At 34.6% G+C, this 24893-nt stretch overlaps 1 long non-coding RNA gene and 1 pseudogene across 2 annotated transcripts; both read left to right on the top strand.

Annotated features, from left to right (window-relative positions):
• Positions 1-5536: 5536 nt before the first annotated feature.
• Positions 5537-7938, top strand: LOC139866878 (uncharacterized). Of its 2 annotated transcripts, XR_011765658.1 has the most exons (4): positions 5537-5955; positions 6094-7006; positions 7087-7494; positions 7615-7938. It is a non-coding gene; the product is annotated as an uncharacterized lncRNA (long non-coding RNA). The 2 variants fall into 2 exon arrangements; XR_011765657.1 differs by having other exon boundaries at positions 5537-7006.
• Positions 7939-10253: 2315 nt separating this feature from the next.
• Positions 10254-24893, top strand: part of LOC139867915 (pre-mRNA-processing-splicing factor 8A-like) — a 114841-nt pseudogene continuing 100201 nt past the window's right edge.

The following is a 24893-nucleotide window of genomic DNA, read 5'->3' as shown; positions in this document are numbered from 1 at the left end:
CTCTTGATTGGGTACACCCAACATCTCCTAGTATAATCATCAATAAATGATACAAAATACTTTGCTCCTCCTAGGGATTGAACTGGTGCTTGTCACACATCAGAGTGAACCAATTCTTAAATCAATTTACTTCTAGAATTTGATGTGTTAAACTTCAGGCGATGCTGCTTGCTGATTACACAATGCTCACAGAAAGGTAGCGATACCTTTGTAAGACCAGGAATAAGATTTCTTTCAACAAGAATCTTCATACCTTGCTCAGACATGTGTCCAAGCTTTTGATGCCATGTCATAGCAACTTTATCACTTGAACTATTCGAAGCAACAGATGCTTCCGATTCCTGTGCCGTCTCACTTTTCAAAATGTATAAATTAGCACCCACCTTTTCTCCTTTCATAAGTACAACCGAGCCTTTCTTGATTATCATGATCTTCTCATGTATCACCATCTTACAACTAAGATCATCCAATTATCCTAAAGACAATAAGTTCTCCTTCAAACCCTCCACGTGTCGTACACCTTGAATAGTACGAACTGTACCATCGTGCATCTTCAGAATGATATCTCCAATTCTAATGATCATTAGTTCATGATCATTTCAACTGTATACAGACCCTTCTGAGATACGTTCATATTGTTTGAACCATTCTCTTCTAGGGGTCATGTGAAAAGTAGCTCCTGAGTCAAATAACCAGACATCAACAAATGTCTTTCTGCCTTCATTTGCTACCACTGCCTCACTAACCAAAGCAGTCCCATCATCTGAAGTGCTTGCAATATTTCCTTGAGGATTTGAGTTATTTAAACTCCGACAATCCTTCTTCAGGTGACCTTTCTTGCCACAATTGTAGCATGTATAGGTCTTCTTCTTTTTAGACTTCGGTTTACCATGATTGTGACTCCCACTTGGGCCACGTTCCGTTGATCTCCCTCCTGACACCAATAAGGCCTCCACTTGTCGTGAACCGGCCTGTTTGTCCTCCTTGTTATTGCGTCGATTTTCTTCTTCTAGAATAGCAGCCGCAACTTCATCATAGACTAGATACTCCCAGAGAACATTATTGGTTAAGTTAATAATGAGTTGATCATACGAATCAGGAAGACTCTGAAGTAAAAGTTCAGCACGTTCTTTTGGCTCTATATTGCAGCTTAATGAAGCGAGTTGAGAAAATAGAGTATTCAAAGAATTAATGTGCTCATTAACTGAAGTAGATTCATTCATGCGTAGCGCATAAAGTTTCCTCTTAAGGAATATCTTGTTGTGGAGTGATTTGGTCTCGTACAATTTTACGAGGTGATCCCAAGTCTCTTTCGCCGTCTTCTTTTCTTCAATGTTAGACAAAACGCCATCTGCTAGTGCCAGATGAAGATTTGTGATAGCGTGGCCGTCCATCTCTTCCCATTTTTCATCAGTGATTCGGCGGAACGTCCACTGATGGCTGCCAAACACTTATCCTTTCTCAGGATAGCTTTCATCTTTAGTTTCCATAACGAGAAGTTACTCCCGTTGAACTTTTCAATTTCAAATTTCGTAGACATTGCTATAATTACAATCTTCTTTTCGACAATACTATTTTTCTTGAAATAACACCCAAGGACTTTTACCGAGTGAAAATAATCTTACTTATTTTCTGATGTGGACGATCCACTCCCGTGGCAACCACAGAGCATACGATAAGTAGATTAATACACACTAGATATTAGACCTTAGCTCTGATACCACTTGTTGAGAAAAGCGACACCGAATTATAGCAAACCGCTAGTAATAAATGAAATAGCGACAATAAAGAAACACAGAGATTTAACGTGGAAAACCCCAATAGGGTAAAAATCACGGGCAAGGAAAGAAACGTTTCACTAATAAGAATAATAGGAATTACAACCTCTCTCTAATTACAAGGATAATCACTAATCTTTATATCTCTTGTAATTAGGAGACTAAACACTCAAACTCTCTAATAACTCTTTTAGTACAGTGGAGAATGTATGAATTTTGGGATGAAGAGAATGAACTATCTCATACCTCTATTTATAGTAAATGAGATTGAGGTTGGTAAGTCTAAAATGGAATCAAATTTGTCTACAAATTGTAGGCACCAACCAATATCATATTAACACAATATACCTGTGGTGTTTGACTACATCAACCATTTACCAACCATCTGCCGTCCACTATTATTTCAACAGTTAGTTCACACAAATTTTATGTGAGTTGACCCCACTTGAACTCACACAAAGTTTGCCTCAATTCACAAAATTTGTATGATTTTATTCGAACATTAATCATTAATCAAACTGTGTGTTTTTTATATGTAGACTATTAAAATGAGACAAAAAGAGTATTAGTTAATAATAATCGTTTTTCTAACATACAAATTCACGGAAAAACTTATTTGTGGCCCAATCTACTAAGAATGTGACATGATTACGAGTTTTCAACCTAAATCAAAGAAGATTCAAAGAATTATATGAAAGATCTCTATAACACTCTTCTTGCTTCATCTATGGAATAGTGTGAAAACTCTTTAGATATTTCTAGAATCATGTAATACTTACAATTTCTTAGCACTTAGATCTCAACCATTGATTTACTTAATCTCATCCATTCATTTTATAGTAGTAGTAGTAGTATAAATAGGGATTTCTACATTAGGTATAATATAACTCAAAATTTCTTGTATCGTGTTTGTAAAATTCTTTCGGTCAAAATAAATATTGTTTCTAACTTCACTTGTTCTCTATGTTTTATTTTAATTACTTGAATCATTGAAATGACCGAGCATGATTGACTTAGTACATAGTCAGTATCACACATTGAGCTTATTGAGATAAGACCGTGGTCACGTTATAACCTTCATCATTTGTATATTTAATAATTATTAATAGTATAAAATAGTGTTATTATATTATTACTACTACTATTATTTTTATTTGATTTGTTTGAAGGTTATAAACGTAAACTAAATAAATGTAAATATAAATACATAACATAAAATTTTTAAATGAAAACATAAATACATAACATAAAATTTTTAAATGAAAACCGTAAACATTTTAAACGCTAACAAAAGAAGTGAATTGTATATTTAGGGTTAAAGGCTGATATAAAAATATTAATTTGAAAAAAATAGCAATGAGAGTCCGAGTTATGTAATAATGTAATATACAATTGATAACTTTCACGTTTACGTTTTATCTTTACATTCACGTTATCATCTTTTATTTTAAAGCGTAAACATAAAATTTAAACATAAACGTAAATTATGAACGTTTTGAACGTAAAACGTAACACAAATGTAATTTTCTTTTTGGACATAATGGTAATAAAACTCTTTATCTTTAGACGTAATGTTAATCAAGTATAAAACTAAAATATCAAAGTTTATAATAAATCAACTAACTAATTAAATTAACAAATTTATCTAAATACATAATGATTATATTTATAATTAATAAATAAATAAACATTAAGATTACCTAATGATTGTGTTGACTTTATTAATTTTATGTGGGTTAACGTTGCATTCTCGAATTTTTTTTAACAGCAAGGAAAGGAAACCAACAGATTAAAAAATAATAGTGATTCTTAAGTTTCTATTTTAAGTGAAAAGGATAAGAAAGTAGAGGATTAACAAGGATAGTACAGTTATATATTGTTAACAATACTCTCCGCCCATATTTGGACGGATTAGGAATGATAGTAAAACACTCTCATTCCCTTTCTTTTCTACTCCTTTACGCTAAAAAATAAACTCGAGAATACAGCGCAAGTAAAAAAGAGTGAGTATATTTACGTCTTGTATTCAGCTTGCAAATCATAGATGTGTTATATCTGCATGCCCAACGTTTTTAGTAAAGTGTTGTTTTTTCGAAGACATAAGGTAAATAATGTCTTATTTTGTCCGCAAACTTGCAGACTAGAAATAGGCTTATAAGTCTTGCATACATGATTAATTTATTTTGCACATATAAAAATAAACAGTTTTCACTATTCAGTATACCGGCCGTTAGGCCACGTATCTACAATATAATCGTTGTATGTGTCTACTTAGAATTTACACAAAGTTTTAAAATTTTTTACCAACTTCATTTTCTACCAATTATTTAGTATCATATCTACAATATAATCGATTTTGATTAATGAACATTTAATATGAAATATTTTCAAAACATATTAACGATACTTGAAATGAGACGGAGGGAGTATATAATAATCATTAGTAAATGATTGTTGTTCTTATTTTTATTCAGATAAATTTAATAAAGTCTAAATAATTTATCTAATTTTGTGTTACATAGAATACAAGAAAAGAAGAAAAGAGAAGTCAAAGGAGTTAAATGCTACTCGGTAATACTCAAAACATAAAGTCCGGGGTATCTAGTGGTATTATGTTAGCTTCAAGGATACCTTGTGTAAATAACTAATGAACTTGTTAGAAGCCTGTTAGGTTTGTTAATGACTTTTTTTTTGGTGAGCTCAGTACAAGTATATTAGATAGTTTCCACCAAGACTGGACCACGTATTCTAGCCACGGTGCAACCGCCTCCGCTTTATTTCACACTCATTTAATTAATCTGGAAACTCCTCAGTCCACCCACTCACTTCCGTACCTAGATCTAAAACCCTAACTACCGCCGTCAAAAGCCTCGCAAAACACACTTTTTTTCTCCCAATTGATCTCTTCAATTCTCAATCTCGTTACATCAATCACACGTACTTTCTATTTGCATTCGATTTCATCTACAATTTCAGTTTTACCTATTTAGCGTATATCGTTAGGTTTTAAGGAATCATGTGGAATAATAACTGTATGATACCAACTCCGACGACTGGTGGCCCACCGAAGGTAGCGCCGCCGTGTACTTGTGGTTCTGGTGGCTCAATACCACCACCACCGCCTATTGTTCAACCGTCGTATACTGTGTTACCGTCTCCGTCTCCGGCTGAAGCGGAAGCAAAGTTAGAAGAAAAAGCTACAAGATCAGTCGAGTAGTTATCTAAGTTCCAGAAGGATCGACGCACATTAGCATATGACAAAAGATGGGGGGTGCAAACCGATTTCAAGCAATATCAGGTTCTGAAAAAAAATCCATTTTGGTGGACCCACTAGAGGCATGATTGTAATTTTGGAACTTAGATAATTACTGGATTACCACCCAAGTATTTGGTGATGCTGAGGATAATCTGGAGCATACATTGTTCAAGGGAACATACTGCTTGAATTTTTAATCCTTCCCTTATTATTACTATATTATTATTCAATTTTTTTTTTTTCTTTTACAGTTTCCCAACTTGTGAGGGTCTGTTCGTGAGAAAGCATTAGGTTTTGAGGAGTCTAACGAAGTAGAATGAGCTGACTAATGATATAACCCCAAAAAGGATGGTCTTTTCTGAGAAGAAAAGCATATCTGGGAAGTAGCCTATGGAAAGAGCAAACCCAGATCAGGGTTGAACCAAATTCCAAACCGTAGGTTCACACTTTGGTGGTGACCTACCATTAACCGACCTAATGTTTACGGCAGTTTTCAAGTGTTCAATTGTCGCTAAAGGTCCACAACACTTGAAACTTTGGACTATATTACACATTCCAACGGATCAGATCCTGATATTAAATTAACTTCTTCATCATATACTTGGCAAATTTCAGAACCCGGTCTGATATTCGAGTAGTCTTCAATCAGAGTGATCATAATTTGTTGACGTGCAGTCTGACTCAGATATCATGCTGGGTTCTAATTTTTGACGTGAAACTTCGCTAAGGAACAAGACTTTTGAAGGAAATCAAATCAAGCTTTACATATTTTACCTATAAGGATAGGACTGCACTTGTATTCTTCGGAGGCAACTGAACCATATCCGTCGTATCAGAAATGGTTTCCTGATGATACAAATGTGTGTCGTGTGACCATCAACAAGACTTTTGAAGGAAATCTTACAACAAAACCCGTTAACGGTATATTATTTTATCGTTATTACTGTAATATTTTTCAATATAATTGCGGAACCTCTATTTGTAGGACATGCCTTTTTCAGTTACCTGTTGATGTTACTTATCGTTGATTTGTTTTGGAGTCTTCTCTTTCATATCCAGGGAAAGTTCGGGTTAGCTACTCGAATTTGTTGAAGTGTATTGTTTTAAATGAATTGCACCATAAACCACCTAAAGCTCAAAAGAAGAAACATCTGTTCTGCTATCTCCATGCTGCTAAATTTTTCCAGACCAAAGAACTTGATTGGAATGGAAGCATGTCTACGAGTTTGTAAGCAGGGGATACAACATGTTCAATATGTTAATTCATAGAGAGAATTTCAGCTATCTCCATATTATAATTTGAATTTAAAGCCTGTTTAGACTCTTACAGTCTTACAACCAAGCAGCGTAAGAAGTCACGGTTGTGTTTTTTTTAAAGTTAATCTGGAATATAAGTTGGGTGTAAACAATCTTTCTGTTTTATGAATTCTCAGAGGAAATTAGACTGTAGATTAAGGTAACCATTTTGTTGCTTGTGAGTGAAGCCCGACATTGTTGGAAGCAAGGTTAAAGAAATCGCTTTTCGGGAAAAACTCGACAGAGACTTTTGAAGGAGTTCTCGGCAACTCGGGAAGTTCTCGGGGGAGAACTCGGGTGTTAACTAACGTTGACTTTTAAATATATAATAAATAATAAAATTTAAAATATATGGTATAAAGTGTAGATATTTAATGAAAATATTAAATAAATTAAAATAGAGGGTTAGAAGTGTATATTTTTAATAGAGTATAGGGTTAGTTTGGTAAGTACAAGGGATCTTTATTGACCGAGTTTTTTTCTCTATTTTCTGTTTTTAACCGCATTTCCGATTTTTTCCGATTTTTTAGCCGTTGACTGAGTTAACTCAATCGTTGACCCATTTTTTTGGCTGAGTCGGGGACCGTGAACTCGGCACCGATTTGAAACTGAGAACTTTTCGGCCGAGTTGACCGATTTCTGTAACACTGGTTGGAAGGCAAATATTTCTTGATAGGTACCTTTATGTGAACCCGTTTCTTTCACATTTATGATACTTCCGGTGTTATGTTATTCATCTAACATCGGTGTTTATAGGTTCTCCATCTACCGGTTCTAATCGAGGTTATGATGATTATTTTAGTGTGGGGAGATTGACTCGTCTTTGGCCCAAGGCAGAACTTGTGTATATATTTTAGTGTGAACAAGTTACAATGTTGATGCAAAGCGCATATCTCTTAAGGAAAAAAGGTTTTTGGTATATACATAATTACTTATGATGATTATGATATTCTATCATTTTTACATGAGCGTCGTCACAATTACTTGAAAGACGGTGTAAGTTCTTGACATACCCACTTGTACGTAGTTATCTTCATATATGAATAATAAGCCTTCTTTTCATTGTAGGTTTGCCTTGCGTTTATGGATTTATACAACTGTCTCATTCCTATGAGTTAAATCACTCACGGAGATCACCGACACATATGTTGATCCATATTTATGGTATGAAGATGATAATCTTCATCTGTTTCCAGTTGTATAGCCTGCAGATTCAGAACGATGATTATTTCTGATTACTTGCATCAGTGATTTTCTCGAGTGGCTCAACCTCATAAACTGCAGATCTATTTGATGATGCTCATCATGCTTATACGACCAGTCCTTCACCACAATATTGCAGATTATGTGACTGCAAAGAATATTGTTGTACCGTCTTATAGAGACACGAGTCACACAAACTCGTATAGGCTGATACGTGGTCTTCAGTTTGCATATTTTGTGGTACAAATTACGCAAGAATGAGGCTCATGAAAATATGGTCAGTTATAATAATGTTATGCAGTATGGTTTTCGTAATAAGTTATAAGACTCTTTTTTTATGCGTTGTTGTTTTAGTGGATCTTGGGTGAAGTGTCTTGTGGGAAATGAGGAATCTTCTTCCTCAGAGTATCACAACCTTATGCAAGAATGAGGGTCATGAAAATATGGTTGGCTATATTAATAAGTGCCGACCCAGATTACGCAAGAATGAGGCTCATGAAACATGTCATGCCATGCAATAGGGTTTTTGTTATTAGTTACAGGACTCAATTTTTATGCGTTGTTGTTTTAGTAGATCTTGGGAGAAGTTTGTTGTGGGAAATGAAGAATCTTCTTCCTCAGAGTATCACAACCTTGGAGTGGGACAATGTTCCTCTTTATATTAAAGACAATCCAAACCTGTTATCTAGCATGTATATTTCTCGATCCTTGGTGATTTAATAATGTGACCAACATATCATACATCTATTAGATTTGGAACCGATTGGTCTTCTTCATGCCTCGTAAAATGATCTATCATATCAATATTTGTTTGTCTTCCGACTATAATAGGTTTCACTCGGGGGAATCAGTATGTGACTCATTGATATCATACCAAAGCCTACCAATCTCTTTCGGCAGGTAGAAGATCACCTGAGGAAACCTATAAGCAGAAAATTATCAAATGTATCTTGAAAATCTAACTTACATCAGTATCGACAACTACCATCTGAGAATTTCCGTAATCAAATCGATCATGATACGGATTTTGAACTTGTTTTCACGGTTGACCAACACATTTATGCATCGCTTCACAAAAGTATGTTATCAGGCCTTGTAAGATAATAGAACTAAGGTTATTCCTGGCCTGATTGCAAAAGGATATTGGATTGAAAAGCAATTGAAGTGCACGGATATTTAATTTGTATAAGTTCATGGTCAACAACATTTAACTAATGGAAAACAACTCTAATACGTGTGCACTTCACACTCTTGCTTCCTTTTTAATCCATATTTTTTGGCAATCAGGCCAGGAATAGTTTTAGTTTTGTTATCTTATTGGACTGATGACATACTTATGTGAAGCGATAAGTCAAATGTGAAAACAACTTCAAAACTTGTATCATGATCGGTTTGAATTTGGAAATGCCTAGAAGGGTAGTTGATATTGATTCAAGTTAGTTTTTTTCCGCAATAAGTTTGATAATGTCTGCTTATAGGTTTTTCTCAGATGATCTTCTATATGCCGAAGGAGAGTGGTGGGCTTTGGTATTCTGTCAGTGAGTCACATACTGATTCCACATACTGATTCCACCGATTGAAATCTACTATAGTCGGAAAACAAATATTGATATGGTGGATCATTTTACGACGCATGAAGTTCAATTTATTCCAAATCTACGTCGTTATATATGGGTATTGTGTGCTCCAAATCTTTAGATGCTATGATTCCGTATGTTGCATCTGTTTCTTGACTGCCTTGAGAGAGTGAGTTTATTGCTTAGTCACAAAACAAACATTTACCACTCGAGGACTTGGAAGTGAGTATGAGTGGCAGATTTATATATTCATTCATATTATGTTGTAAAATATACTCCGTATTGACAGACACACAAATTATGTGTGTTATAGTTTCAGGACTCAATGGATCATGGAATATCAAGGATTGTTACCTTGTTCCAGGAGTATCAACGGACACTAGCATATGAAAAATGATGGAGGAGGAGAATCTAAGCAATATCACATCAGCTTCTTAAAAGGATCTGTTTTGGGAGAAAGCATCAGGTTTCGAGCATTCAATGAGGTACACAAATCGACTAATGATCAGAGATGACCTAAATTCCAAACCGTAGGTTTGCACTTTGGTGGTCTCCTACCATAACCGAGCTACTATTTATGACGGTTTCCAATTGCCACTAGACTGGATTGGAATATTCTTGCCCGGGAAGATTCCCGCCGTTAAGATCTCTCTTATCCAGATCTTCCGTGATCAGTTGTGGGAAAAGGTCTATGAGAGTGTTGTAACGGATCTCTTTCAACTACTGAATTGAGGTTTGAAGATCATTCATATGCATAGGGAGAAACAGTTGAGGAGGAATTACAATACGAACAGTTCAATTTTTCTACACGATAATTATTCCATTGATATCGAAAAGTATACCAGGGCTAAATTTGTAGAGTACACCCCAGAATTCACGCGCAACTATTATGAAGTACCAGGTAAATTTATAGAGTACACTACTGTAGGGGCGGTGATTGGTATAGATCTTGCGAACAACTTACATTCTGCTTTTGGTTACTGATACGATTTGTTTCGGTCAATTCTAGCTAATCATATAGGGAAGATTATGAAGGTATTTTACGATGTTATCTTGTTTACATTTTAGTTGCTATGGTATTTAACTCTTTATATATTGGGGGGTTTGTATTTAGGTATGTAGAACTTGATGTTTCTTTTTGCTATGCGGTCAAATCCAGCTTTGTATGTTTTAAGGGAGTGTATAAAGAAAGGACTACAACTGTATTTCTCATGAACCGTATCTGTCATTTCAGAATTACGAAGAAATCTTCAGCAATCAAATTATAAATTATAGGGTTTGTTGATGATACAAATGAATATCATGTGACCATATTGATCAATCCTTAATTAGCGATGTTACTTAATTACGGATTGAGTGCAATAAGATTGTAATGGAGGATGGAATGTTTGATGACTATTTTGGGCCTCGATGATCGTCTTTCACTTTAACTACCAAGTGATCAACCACCCCGACCCGGTCTTGATTGTCAATTAGCATAATTCACCTTTAGCGCAATGTATAAAGTCCCTTGGGCAAGATCACAAGTGGAAATTACAAAGGCTTGGGCAAATGGCAGAGAATCAACAACCTATAAATGAGAGGCCAAGCTCTCTATTTATAGTGTTCGAGATAACCGCGATCCACGGATTGCTTATCCTTCCGCGAAAACTCAGCGGATTGAACTGCAGTCCCCGATTAGTGCGGAAATACAGCTGCTATGCTTATTTTCAGCGGATACTTCATGACTTTGCATTATAGTCCGCATAACTCTGCTCTTGGCTTTTGGCAAATAAAATATACATATACAATGCTTTGTATATGATCAAGTCCCCCCAGTTTATTATGATACACTTTCGCGAAGCAAATATATCATGATAAACTCCATGAATTTGCTGTTAACCTGACCACTATCCGCATTGAAACATATTTCGCGTTATCTTTGTTACCGTTATAACAGTCAATGTTACCGTTTGAATTATCTCAATAGATAATTAACATAATTAACCCCGTCGCCTATATATATTGTGATCTGAAATCACAAATTCACTACTCATTTTTCCAAAATATCAGAAATTTTCTCAATTCGTCAGTCAATCTTTATCATTTTAGTCATTACTTGCAGCTCTTATTTAATTTTAAATGAAGATTAACGAGTTAGATAGGAAGGCTGATCCAAAAACCCTGATCACCAAACTATTAACAAGCCCGGAAGCTAAATCGTCATCATCAAAAGAAAAGCAACTCATTCCAATTGTCGATTTAACCTCCAAATCTCCCTATACAAAGCCGAGCTCTACCAAACGGCCGTTACAAACACCGCCGTCTTCGCAAAGCAAAAAACATAAACAACAGGAGACCCCTCCTCACGACAATCCATTTATATCGGAACACGAAGGGGACCAGCAAACTGGTATATTGCGGATTGTTATTGCATATGTAAAATATACATTATTTTTCTTTCGCCGACTAACCAACGATGTTAATTTGCAGGCGATTCTTCTGGTGATCCTATCTTTGCAAGCCCGAACACTCTTGATCAAATCACCGAATTGTTCCGCACTCCACCTGACTCTTATGGAGTGCGGATTGACGGTTTAGCAGGATACACTTATGCTTCAGCTGCTGCTGCTCTGGATCAGCGCCAACAGATGAAGTTAGCAATCCCCGGCGAGCTTCACCGCGAGTTCTCTAAACTCTCTGCGCTGGACGCGCATAATAGTTTTGTTCAAAATTTCTACATGTGCTTCAATTCAGCATATGATGTTATATGCCGTCAAGAACAATTTTTCAATGTTCTTGAAGCTGAACAACTAAAGTACAATGCTGAGAAGATCAAAGCTGAAGACAGCGAAAAACGCTGTGCTAATCTCTCCCATGAGCTAACCGCATCAAAAACCACCGTTGATGACTTGAAACAACAGGTTGCTGCTGCGACTGAGAAAGAAAATCAACTGCAGGACACCATTAAAGCACTGTCAGAGAATGTGACAAAACTAACGACAGAGCGAGACAATGCTCTTGCTTCTAAAGCCTCTGCGGAACTTGAGTTCACCAAGGTCCCCAACATCTCCCTGAACTGGCTAGAAAGATTCTCAATTCCAAGCCTGTTTCTGTAAACTTTTCAACATTTGCCGCCGCGTTAAGGCTATGCGAGAGGGTTGAATATATGGATGAGATTGCTCTTCGCTGCCCACTGCCAGACCCGCTACCATCTGCATTAGCTGATCGCCTTTGCTCACTGGAAGAGGCGAAATCAGCATACGCGGTTGCTCAACAGGGCATAGCCGAAATTCCCCTCCCCAAGATAACCGCAATAAGTGAGCAAGAAGATGTCACTGCAGATGACATCATCAAGCTTGACTTAACCAAGGATTAATACTCACTTCGTATAACAGCACGCAGCTGCTTCTGCGACCTTATTAATAAAATTTCGCTTTTTAATATTTTTGCAAGTACTTCTATTTTTATAGCGCTTTCATTATCAATATTCATAACTGATGATGTAGCGTGAGGGTACGAAATAGTATTATTTTTTACTAGGAAATACTACAAAATATGACACAAGTTTTATTAATTTACGGATGGGATATACCTAAACCTTGCTACAACACTATAGGCAGTGTACCTAATCGTAGAGTAGTGTAGTTTTTAGTAAGTCCGGTTCGTTCCACAGGGAGCTGGTGATACTTACTATATTTTTAACAACTATATTTATACAAAATATATATAATTATATAAGTAGTAATATTATTATAAAAGGGGGGTTTTACCGTTTAATGACCGGTTTGTCGATTCTATATTTTAAGCGTAAAGATAAATGACGATAATTAAAGTGCGTAAAATAATGACAATAAATAAAATGACAGTAAATAAAATTGCGAGTAATAAAATGACAGTAAATAAAGATACGATGAGAAATATAATAAAAGAATTATGCTTATTTAAACTTCCGTAATCATGATGTTTGACGTGTTGATTTTAATTTATTACCATGGGTTAATTGTCCTTTGTCCTAGTTTATTTGATACGTCTATCTGGTTTTTGTCCATAATAGTCCATCGGTCATAAATATAAAGTGCGAGTATCCTCGTCAAATTACCCTTATACCCGAAGTCAAATATTCCAACTGATTAAGGATTTAAACTGTGACGCAGTTATCACTTCTGTCAACAATTACACCAGTTATCACTGTATGTAATCCACCCCTGTTTTAATTAGTTTATGAATATTAATTCATCCACTTTATCAGAATGAATAATCAATTACCCAACCCAATTGATTAATTAAATGATTATAATAGATTCCATATGAACGTCACTAAATAGGACAACCATAATCATTATTAATTATTAGGTTAATTAATTTGAAGATAGGTTCGACAGACTCCAATGAGTTGTCACTCAATTAGACAATACCCCCCATCTATTAATAGTCAATAGTCCAATTTCCACAAGTGTCGGTCTTTTGCCCAAACCTTAATTATGGTACAAAGTTCAATAACCCCGTCTTAATATTTTAGCCCAACATCACGATTACTTCGGCTCAAATAAGCATAATAATAACTTAGCTACGAGACATTAATGTAAAAAGGTTGAACATAACTTACAATGATTAAAAATAGCGTAGCGTTACACGGACAGAATTTCGACTTACACACTCAAATGATCTCTATCATAAATCTTATTATTATCATAATTTAAACTTAAAATTAAGATTATTGTTATATCTTATTACATTAACATTATGATAGAGATATAGAATATAGATATTGATAATTGATATTGATAATTGATCGAAGAAAAAAGATCGGAAAAAAATTCTTCCTCCCCCTCATCGTTACATAGATCGTTCCTAGGCCAAATTATAAATTGAATTTTCATTTACGACCCCTGAACTATGCTCAATTAACAACTTTTTATTATTTAATATTATTCTTATTATGATTTATTTAAATATTATATTTTATTCTTGTGCATAGTTGACTCGTAATTTTTACACCGTTGCGTCGAGCGCTGAGAGTTGACTCATGTCCTGGTTCCGGATTTTCGAACGTCCTTTCGTACAATTTTATATCGTGTACTTTGCGTTTTGTAACTTGTACTCTTGTCATTTTTAGACGTTTCTCATCAATAAATTGAACCTTTTGAATTGTATCTTGTACATTTGAGCTTTTTGGACGTTTTGGTCTTTCAAATCTTCGTTTTTGTCTTTAAATCTTCATTTTCTAGCGATTTGCGTCTTTCGTCTTCGTACTTATTTATTTAACTATTACAACTAAAAATAAGGAAATTACATTAAAAAACTTTACATATTGGAACGATATTGCTACTAAATATATGTTCATTTGGAACACTATCAAATATCCCCACACTTGAGCGTTGCTTGTCCTCAAGCAATACAGAACTTGAAATAAAAACATACATGAATCACTTTTTTTATTCATCACATTTTGTACATCAGTGATTTTGATATAGCGGTATAAACAATGACAGTAATGATGGTTAAAGGTGGGTGTGTCATCCACAGTTGCCTTGGGTTTAGGTCAACGACACTTGCAATCAAATAGCCGATTTACTTTCGGTTTCCAAAGCAAAGTGCACATTTGAAAGGCGGTTTACAGTCCCACATGACTATAAAAATTTAGATCCTTTAGGAAATAGGATCTTTATGAAAACATTTGATCTTTTGAAAATTCAATCTAGCTTTTACCCTAGATAAGTTTTCTGATTTGATCCACCATTGGTGTTGCAAAATATATTTGTGGATCAATATTTTGGCTAAAAACATTTAGGTTCGTGTAATCCACTGCTATCCCGGTATCAGAAAGCACACATCCAGTTTACTTGTTCCGTATATTACCTTTCGGCAAACTACCGTCCGGTTGTAAAGGAAAGCGATGAACAAGAAACTGTTAAGGCAATGTCCCGTGACATGCAGATGATTATGGTCTTTTAACGTGTCGGATGCTAGAACTATCCTTGGTAGGAGCGATAGTAAAGATCATCCTATGATTTTTCGGTCTGGCACAAGGTCCTGTCTCCGACCATGCTATGCAACCACCGTTCTTACGGTTGACACCCGATTTAGTTCAGGTGACCTAATGAATTCCAGGTGAATTTCTTAGGATTTTACGTTCAATGGTAATGAACGCATTGAAAATGGTTTTTCAGAAAACAAATCGGTTTGTATTTTTGATCAAAATATTTTCTCGTTCAAGCTCGAGTTTAGATATCATTGAATTCCATGAGTTTGAATTCTCAATCTTTAAGGTCAATCTCTAGGATTGAGTATTATCAGTCTTAAAAGCTGATTTTTAATCTTTAAGGAGATTATCCTTTTCTGGGGATCTGATTCATTAGTCTTATCAAGCTAATTTGCACGGTGCCTCCCCATTGTACGAGATAAATCCTTCTCATGGTTAGGATAAATCTGACCACTTGGCGACCCTGTTTGATGCTGAGGTCCGTGGATTTCCTGCTGATTTTAGAGATGACTTTTCTAGATTTTTCGTCAACCTACAGCTGGTCTGGACGACAACTTCATGACCTAAATCAAGAAGCGCGTGTCTTTTTCGGAAGACTTTACTTCCTTTTAATGATGGAATTGATTCATCGTGTAGATCCATCTTTCTTTCAAATGTATTACAGTAAACCGGGTAAAACTGATTAGTATCATCCAAAACAAAAGTACCTGCAATAATCTTGTACAAAGATATGTGATAGATAATTTTTAATTGAATAACTTGGTACATTCTCCCCACACTTAGTTTCTTTCTTTGCATTTTTATTCTCCTTTATTCCATTTTAAATGAATTCAAGCATTTTAGGTTGTTTCTCAATTTATGTCCTTTCCGAGGTAACGATAATTTCGGCATTAACACCTAGTTTTATCGTTCATAAATATGTATAAACATGATTTTGAATTCATTTAGTTAAAAAATTTTAAAATTTTCATAATATTTAGAAAATAAGCCAAGTATAAACCCGAGAGAATTTATAACCCTTCCCCACACTTGAGATCATGCAATGCCCTCATTTGCATGAAATCAGACTATAATTATTAATTCATGAGGGTGATTAGTGTAAAAAAGTGATTAAAAATACCCAGTTTGTAATTACAAAGCTCGTCGAATGATAGATGGCGCGCCTCATCGTTCATTCCTTCATTTATTATATCACATTTGTTGTTTTGCATCTTGTCGTCAAAATCAGTACCTTTTGCTGAACTTAATGTTAGTCTTTGAAAGTGCGTTGTTTTACCCTGTTGTTTACATGATAAAATACGAACATATATACATATTTTTAAAGTTGGGTATATTACCCCACGTTCAAAAATTTATAAAATCAAATATATTTTTTTTTTTGGCATACTTTAAATCAATAAAATTAAAAATAATGATGAAAAAATTTTTCGCCCCGCCCTCGGGTAAAGTAATTTCGGCTCAACGGCCTAGTCTTCAACTCACGACGAATTTTAGAAATCATTTTTTTTTCAACTTAATGAAATAAAGTAAATTTTTGTTTTTAAATTCACACAAAACTTAAAAAGAAAACATATTAATTTCATATAAAACCTAAAAAAAAAAAAAAAATTCAGAATGGGGGGAGAAAACTAGTTCTTTAGTGTCTGCTAGCGGAAAAGACCAATCGAATTCCATTCTCGGAACTACACGAGAACAGAACAACTAACTCTAGATAACATTTTCTTAGAGCATTTGAATCTCCCCACACTTAGGTAGCTGTGGTGTCGAAATTGTGATTAACTTCATCGTCAATTTCTTTTGGTCCATAATCAACTTGCCTATCTGTGACTTTTTCTTTAAGCCAGTGCCCGGCTTCTTCCGTAATATCCCATAATTCAACTAGCTTCGCCCTTTCTTTAGGCGACAGATTGGATACTAACCGGTTACATAACTTAAAGTTCCCCTTACTTCTAGCATCAATAGCCCGTTTAAAAAGTTTCTTCATTGAACTGTTAATAACGGGGTCATTTAATTTCGTATCAACAACGGGGTTCTTTATTATCAAGTCATCATTAGGTTTTACTTCATTTTCCCCACACTTAGGCGTTTTATTATTGCTAAGCACTACCGTTGGAGTTGGTAAAACAACATGGTTATTACCAATCGTTTTTACTGGTTCAACGGTTTTAGTTGGTGGAGATTTAGACTTTCGAATCATAAAGGTGATTGATTTGTTACCACTTTTAAGTGTCATTCTTCCATTTCCTACATCAAATAACGCCCCGGTGGACGCAAAGAATGGTCGACCTAAAATTAAAGGAACGTTTGGGTCCTCTTCTATGTCAATGACAATAAATTCGACTAGAAAGGTTAAATTGCCTACTTGAACGGGTAGGTTGTCAGCAATTCCAACTGGGTGCTTAATGGTTTGATCAAAGAGTCGAACACTCATATCCGTTGGACTTAACTTACCTACACCTAATCTCTTATATAAGGAAAGAGGCATAACACTTACACTTGCACCTAAATCTGCTAGTGCATCATACATGACACAATCACTAAGTAGACAAGGAACAATAAATTCACCCGGATCACCTACCCTAGGTGGAGGTTTTGGTGGAACTGTCTTCACCGGGTTTATATTTACGGCTTTTGTTTCTTGCACTTTTTTATTCTTCTTCTTCTTCTTTCCAGAGGTATCACAAACTTTATTACCTATTACTTGCTCATACTCAACTCCTTTTCTTGGAAACGGGATGGGTGGTCTGTATGGTGCCACCACTGGCTTTACATACTCGGGTGGTGGTGGTGGTGTAACTTCTTCATTGTTACTTACATCTAAAACTTTCCCATCTTCTGGTATTGGTTTTTCAGAATTTGTTGATATCATGTTAACATTTTCATTCCGAGGATTTACTTCATTATTACTCGGTAGCTTTCCTTGTTCCCTTTCACTCATCAATCTAACAAGAGTACCTACTTGTTTTTCTAGATTCAAAATGAAAGCTTGTTGAGTTCTAAATGACTGCTCAAACCTCTCATTCGTTTGGGTTTGAGTTTCAATAAATTGTGTTTGAGATTCAACTAGCTTAAATACCACTTCTTCCAGATTTGACTTCTTCTCGTCGGTTTGTTGTGGTGGTTTATACAAGCCAGGTCTTTGTTGATTGAAAGTGTTGTTTTGAGTTGGTCGGTTATTCGGACCTTGTTGGTTATACGAGTTATTGTCGGGTCCTTTTGGATTGTAAAGAATGTTTTGATTTCGATTGAAGTTTGGCCTTGGCGGTTGATAATTATTCTGATAACTATTTTCCAGCCTTTGGTTCATGTAGACAACATTCTCACGTTGTTCCATCGTTTGTTCAATGTGACAGTCTTTCATTAAGTGTGGTCCACCGCATTGCTCACAACTGATTCGTATTGCGTGAATATCTTTATTCATCTTTTCCATTCGTCTTTCGAAAGCATCTATTTTTGCGGAAACGGAATCAAAGTCATGGCTAGAATCGGCTCTAGCCGCTTTAGATGATCGAAAGATATCTTTTTCTTGGTGCCACTCATGCGAGTGGGAGGCTGTGTTATCAATAATTTTGTAAGCTTCAGTTGCGGTTTTCTTCATAATGGATCCACCAGCGGTTATGTCGATGTCTTTTCGTGTGGCGATGTCTACGCCTTTATAGAAGATTTGTACTATTTGAAAAGTATCTAATCCGTGTTGAGGACATCCTCTCAACATCCTTCCGAATCTTGTCCACGCCTCATATAATGTTTCATTTGGCTTTTGCGCGAACGTAACAATTTCTCCTTGAAGTCTCACGGCTTTAGATGCCGGAAAGAATTGTTTAAGAAATTTTTCAACTAAAACATCCCATGTGTCAATCGCCCTTTCAGGTAACGATTCTAACCAATCTTTGGCTTCTCCCTTTAAAGTCCAGGGAAACAACATGAGATAGATCTGCTCATCTTCCACTTCTCGGATTTTGAATAGTGTACAAATTCTTTTAAACGTACGAAGGTGTTCGTTAGGATCTTCATTCGGTGCACCACTGAATTGGCATTGGTTAGTTACCATGTGTAGAATTTGTCCTTTGATTTCATAATCTGACGCATTAACTTCTGGCTTAATAATGGCGTGACCTTGGCCCGTGCGTGTGGCTCTCATTCGATCTTCCATACTTAGAGGTTCCGTTACTTCCATAATTGAATTTGTTGAATACGAATCACTAGAGGATTCTGATTTAACGGTTTGTGGTTCAGGAGGAATAATTAGTGGTTCAGGATCTTGGAATTGTCCTTGAATATGCTCCGGGTTCTTAATTGTGAAGTCGGGTTCAAAAGATGGATTATCGGAAATTTGAGTTGGAGTTCTTGTTCGACTAGATGACGATTCTAAAGAAAAATCAACGGCGACAATATTTGCTAGATGTCTTGATCGAGTTACAGGTGGTGAACGTATGAAAGGTGGTGAACGTTTTGCTCGGTGCATTCACTGAATATCCTATTAGTTTTTAAAAAGGAAAGAAAAATTATAATAAGTTATCCAATTAATAGACTTTTCTGATTTTGCCCACGTTTCGAATAGCCAAAAGATGCAGCAGAGGGGCAGGATTCGTTTGGTCTCAATATAATTGAGTACTGTTTGGCTCCAATAACCCGGTCCACGTACAAATCCAACTATTACTACGAACCAGAAAATTTTGATGTCTATCAATTTAACCACTTAAAATAAATTTTCGTAATTTTAAGAAATTTAGAGAAGAAGTAGAAAAAAAATTCTAAGTCCTAAAAACTAGAATGGCGAGAAATAAGAAAGAAATAGATTGCACGTCGAAAAATGTCGAAAAATAAAAGGTCGAAAAATAGGCGTCGAAAAATAAAAATAAGAAAGTAGTGCGAAATACGGCGTCGTAAAATTCTAAAGCACCTAAAACTTAGTCTAAGGAATAAGCACTTAAGGGATTTTACGGCAAAGCCTAAAAATTCTAGAAGTAAAAATAACTATGGCAAAACTAAACTTAATACTAAAAGTTGCGACTATAGTCTAAAAATCTAAAGGTAATAAAACTAAAAAAAAACATTTTTTTTTTATAGACAAAATTTTAAAAATATATAAATTTTTTTTTTTAATAATTTTTTTTTTTTTTTTTACGTTTTTGTTTTTTTTTTACGTTTTTTTTTTTTTTTTTTTTTTCGCTTTTTTTTTTTTTTTTTTAAATTTTTTAAAAAAAAAACGATTTTTTTTTTTACAAAATTTTTTTTTTAAAACGAATTTTTTTTTTCTTTTAAAAAAAAAACGATTTTTTTTTACACAAATTTTTTTTTTTTTTTTTTAAAAACGAAATTTTTTTTTTTTAAAAAAAAAACGATTTTTTTTTTTAAAAAAAAAACGATTTTTTTTTACAAATTAATAATTTTTTTATAATTATAATTTTTTTTTCAAAACTTTTTTTTTTTTAATTCATTTACTATTCATGAATAGTAAATGAAAATAAATTAATTAATTTACTATTCACATGAAAGCGACATGATATCAATTATTAATTATAAGTTACATAATATACCCCTGAAGTATTTAATAAATACGACTTTTTTTTAAAATTTACGTATAAATTTTTGATTCTTAAATATTATTATATTATTATATTCTATTTCAATATTATTATATTATTATATTCTATTTCAATATTATTATATTATTATATTTTATTTCAATATTATTATAATTAAAAATATAGCGTTTTAGCGCTCCCCGGCAGCGGCGCCAAAAACTTGATGATGTAGCGTGAGGGTACGAAATAGTATTATTTTTTACTAGGAAATACTACAAAATATGACACAAGTTTTATTAATTTACGGATGGGATATACCTAAACCTTGCTACAACACTATAGACGGTGTACCTAATCGTAGAGTAGTGTAGTTTTTAGTAAGTCCGGTTCGTTCCACAGGGAGCTGGTGATACTTACTATATTTTTAACAACTATATTTATACAAAATATATATAATTATATAAGTAGTAATATTATTATAAAAGGGGGGTTTTACCGTTTAATGACCGGTTTGTCGATTCTATATTTTAAGCGTAAAGATAAATGACGATAATTAAAGTGCGTAAAATAATGACAATAAATAAAATGACAGTAAATAAAATTGCGAGTAATAAAATGACAGTAAATAAAGATACGATGAGAAATATAATAAAAGAATTATGCTTATTTAAACTTCCGTAATCATGATGTTTGACGTGTTGATTTTAATTTATTACCATGGGTTAATTGTCCTTTGTCCTAGTTTATTTGATACGTCTATCTGGTTTTTGTCCATAATAGTCCATCGGTCATAAATATAAAGTGCGAGTATCCTCGTCAAATTACCCTTATACCCGAAGTCAAATATTCCAACTGATTAAGGATTTAAACTGTGACGCAGTTATCACTTCTGTCAACAATTACACCAGTTATCACTGTATGTAATCCACCCCTGTTTTAATTAGTTTATGAATATTAATTCATCCACTTTATCAGAATGAATAATCAATTACCCAACCCAATTGATTAATTAAATGATTATAATAGATTCCATATGAACGTCACTAAATAGGACAACCATAATCATTATTAATTATTAGGTTAATTAATTTGAAGATAGGTTCGACAGACTCCAATGAGTTGTCACTCAATTAGACAATACCCCCCATCTATTAATAGTCAATAGTCCAATTTCCACAAGTGTCGGTCTTTTGCCCAAACCTTAATTATGGTACAAAGTTCAATAACCCCGTCTTAATATTTTAGCCCAACATCACGATTACTTCGGCTCAAATAAGCATAATAATAACTTAGCTACGAGACATTAATGTAAAAAGGTTGAACATAACTTACAATGATTAAAAATAGCGTAGCGTTACACGGACAGAATTTCGACTTACACACTCAAATGATCTCTATCATAAATCTTATTATTATCATAATTTAAACTTAAAATTAAGATTATTGTTATATCTTATTACATTAACATTATGATAGAGATATAGAATATAGATATTGATAATTGATATTGATAATTGATCGAAGAAAAAAGATCGGAAAAAAATTCTTCCTCCCCCTCATCGTTACATAGATCGTTCCTTTTATAGGCCAAATTATAAATTGAATTTTCATTTACGACCCCTGAACTATGCTCAATTAACAACTTTTTATTATTTAATATTATTCTTATTATGATTTATTTAAATATTATATTTTATTCTTGTGCATAGTTGACTCGTAATTTTTACACCGTTGCGTCGAGCGCTGAGAGTTGACTCATGTCCTGGTTCCGGATTTTCGAACGTCCTTTCGTACAATTTTATATCGTGTACTTTGCGTTTTGTAACTTGTACTCTTGTCATTTTTAGACGTTTCTCATCAATAAATTGAACCTTTTGAATTGTATCTTGTACATTTGAGCTTTTTGGACGTTTTGGTCTTTCAAATCTTCGTTTTTGTCTTTAAATCTTCATTTTCGAGCGATTTGCGTCTTTCGTCTTCGTACTTATTTATTTAACTATTACAACTAAAAATAAGGAAATTACATTAAAAAACTTTACATATTGGAACGATATTGCTACTAAATATATGTTCATTTGGAACACTATCAATAACACAAACTTGTCCTTTGCAATTTCCAACATATATTATTGTGCACATAATAAATGCGTACTTTTGTGAAACAATCTGTATGCGTATATGCTTATACGTTATGAATCTTCTAAGTCCGCCGAAACGATGCTTAGGCAATTAATTAGCATTGCGAAGCATCTAAGCATTGACAAAATCAAATACTTAGGATATAAAATTCCTTTCGCAATAATTCGCATGCAAAAGTGGGCAATTTCATCACTTTGCTATTTAAACACTGCGAAATACTATAATCATTATGAAACAATCTTTAAAACATTTCATAACTATTCGTATTTCACAAATAAGCTTTTCGCGTATTTTTACAAGTGCTTATTTTTAAAATTCCTACAAGCGTGATCAAGACTTGAAAAAAAAAATAAAAAACAAAAACACCTAATAAGCATATCAGCCATATGCCTTGAATCCAATGTCGCACTTTGTACATATATCTTTGATATTTTTCGCAAAACTACGCGTAATATCTCTTTAACAAAACAGCATGCCACGCATTAGGTAAAACTCGCCCTTCCATATCCGCGAGCTTATATGAACCTGCGGCATTAATTGCCACAATTTGATAAGGGCCTTCCCAATTAGGACCCAGCTTGCCAAGCTTTTCTGCTCTGCTTGCTTCATTGTTTCGCAGCACCCATTCGCCTATAGCGAAAGACAAAACACGCACTCTTTTGTTATAATACTTAGCAATTTGCTGCTTATTATTCGCTTCTCTAATAGCAGCCATTAATCGCCGCTCCTCAATGAAATTCAGGTTTTCGCTCAACGCAGCATCATTTGCTTCTTCTTCAAAGTTAACTATTCTATGCGTTGGTACCAGAATTTCCGCAGGAATGACTGCCTCAGAACCATACACCAAGCTAAAAGGTGTTTCACCTGTGCTTTTCTTAAATGTTGTGCGATGTGCCCATAACACATTGGGTAATTCATCTACCCAACCTGTTCTCTTTTCACATAATCTCTTTTTAATACCGCTTACTATGTCACGATTGGTTACTTCGCATAAACCGTTAGCCTGTGGGTGCGCCACTGATGTAAATTTTTGTATAATATTTAAATCAGTGCACCATGTCTTAAAAGGATCTTTCGCTATTTGAGCACCATTATCGCTAACCAATTCTCGCGGAATGCCAAATCGGCAAACAATGTATTCCCATACAAAACTTCGCATTTGCACACCAGTAATAGTGCGAACCGCCTTAGCTTCAACCCATTTGGTAAAGTAATCAATCGCGACAATTAGGAATTTAACATTTCCAGGGCCTGCAGGAAATGGCCCTACAATGTCAATAGCCCATTTATTAAACGGCCATGGTGAATTAACAGGAATCATATCATGCCTCGGCATTCGATTCTGCGGAGCATGCCTTTGGCAACTTTTACAGCGTTTAACAATTTTTGCTACATCGCGGTATAGGGATGGCCAAAAGTATCACATTCGCATAATTTTTGTTGCGATAGTTTTGTAGCCTGAATGCAGTGCACAAATACTATTATGCACTTCTTCTATAATCATTTCTGCCTCGATTGGGCCAACACAATGCATCGTTAGCCCGCAATATGATTTGCGATATAAGATATCATCTTGGATGATATACATCGGTGCTCGCTCTCTTACTAAACGGGCTTCGCGACCATCATCTGGCAGAATATCTCTGCGGATATATTGTAGAATTGGGTCCATCCAATTTTGCTGTTCTTCTGTAACAGATGCAACCATTAAGTCACTATCTATTGATTTACTTGGTAATTCCTCAACCTATACTTGTTTTTGAAAGTGCGAGAACGTTAAAGCAGCCAATTTGCTCAACGCATCCGCCTTTTTGTTTTGGCTTCTTGGCACTTGCGCGAGTTCGAAATGCTCAAATCGCACTGCCATTTCTTTCAATAACTGCAAGTATTTCTGCATAGAGGGATCATGCGCGTCAAAAGATCCATTAAACTGATTCGCTACTAGCTGCGAATCCGTAAATGCACGCAACTTAACAATATTCATTTTTCACGCAATATTTAAACCTGCAAGCAATGCCTCATACTCTGCCTCATTGTTTGTTACGTCAAAATTAAACCGCAGAGCATAAGTATGCTCTTCACTGCTTGAACTTGCCAAAACTAAACCCGCACCTGCACCCTCTGCACACGAAGCACCATCAGTAAATAAAT

Source organism: Rutidosis leptorrhynchoides, chromosome 9 (genome assembly GCF_046630445.1).
Source record: "Rutidosis leptorrhynchoides isolate AG116_Rl617_1_P2 chromosome 9, CSIRO_AGI_Rlap_v1, whole genome shotgun sequence".
In the NCBI taxonomy this organism is placed as follows: Eukaryota; Viridiplantae; Streptophyta; class Magnoliopsida; order Asterales; family Asteraceae; genus Rutidosis; species Rutidosis leptorrhynchoides.
This window is presented reverse-complemented; position numbering and strand designations above follow the sequence as displayed.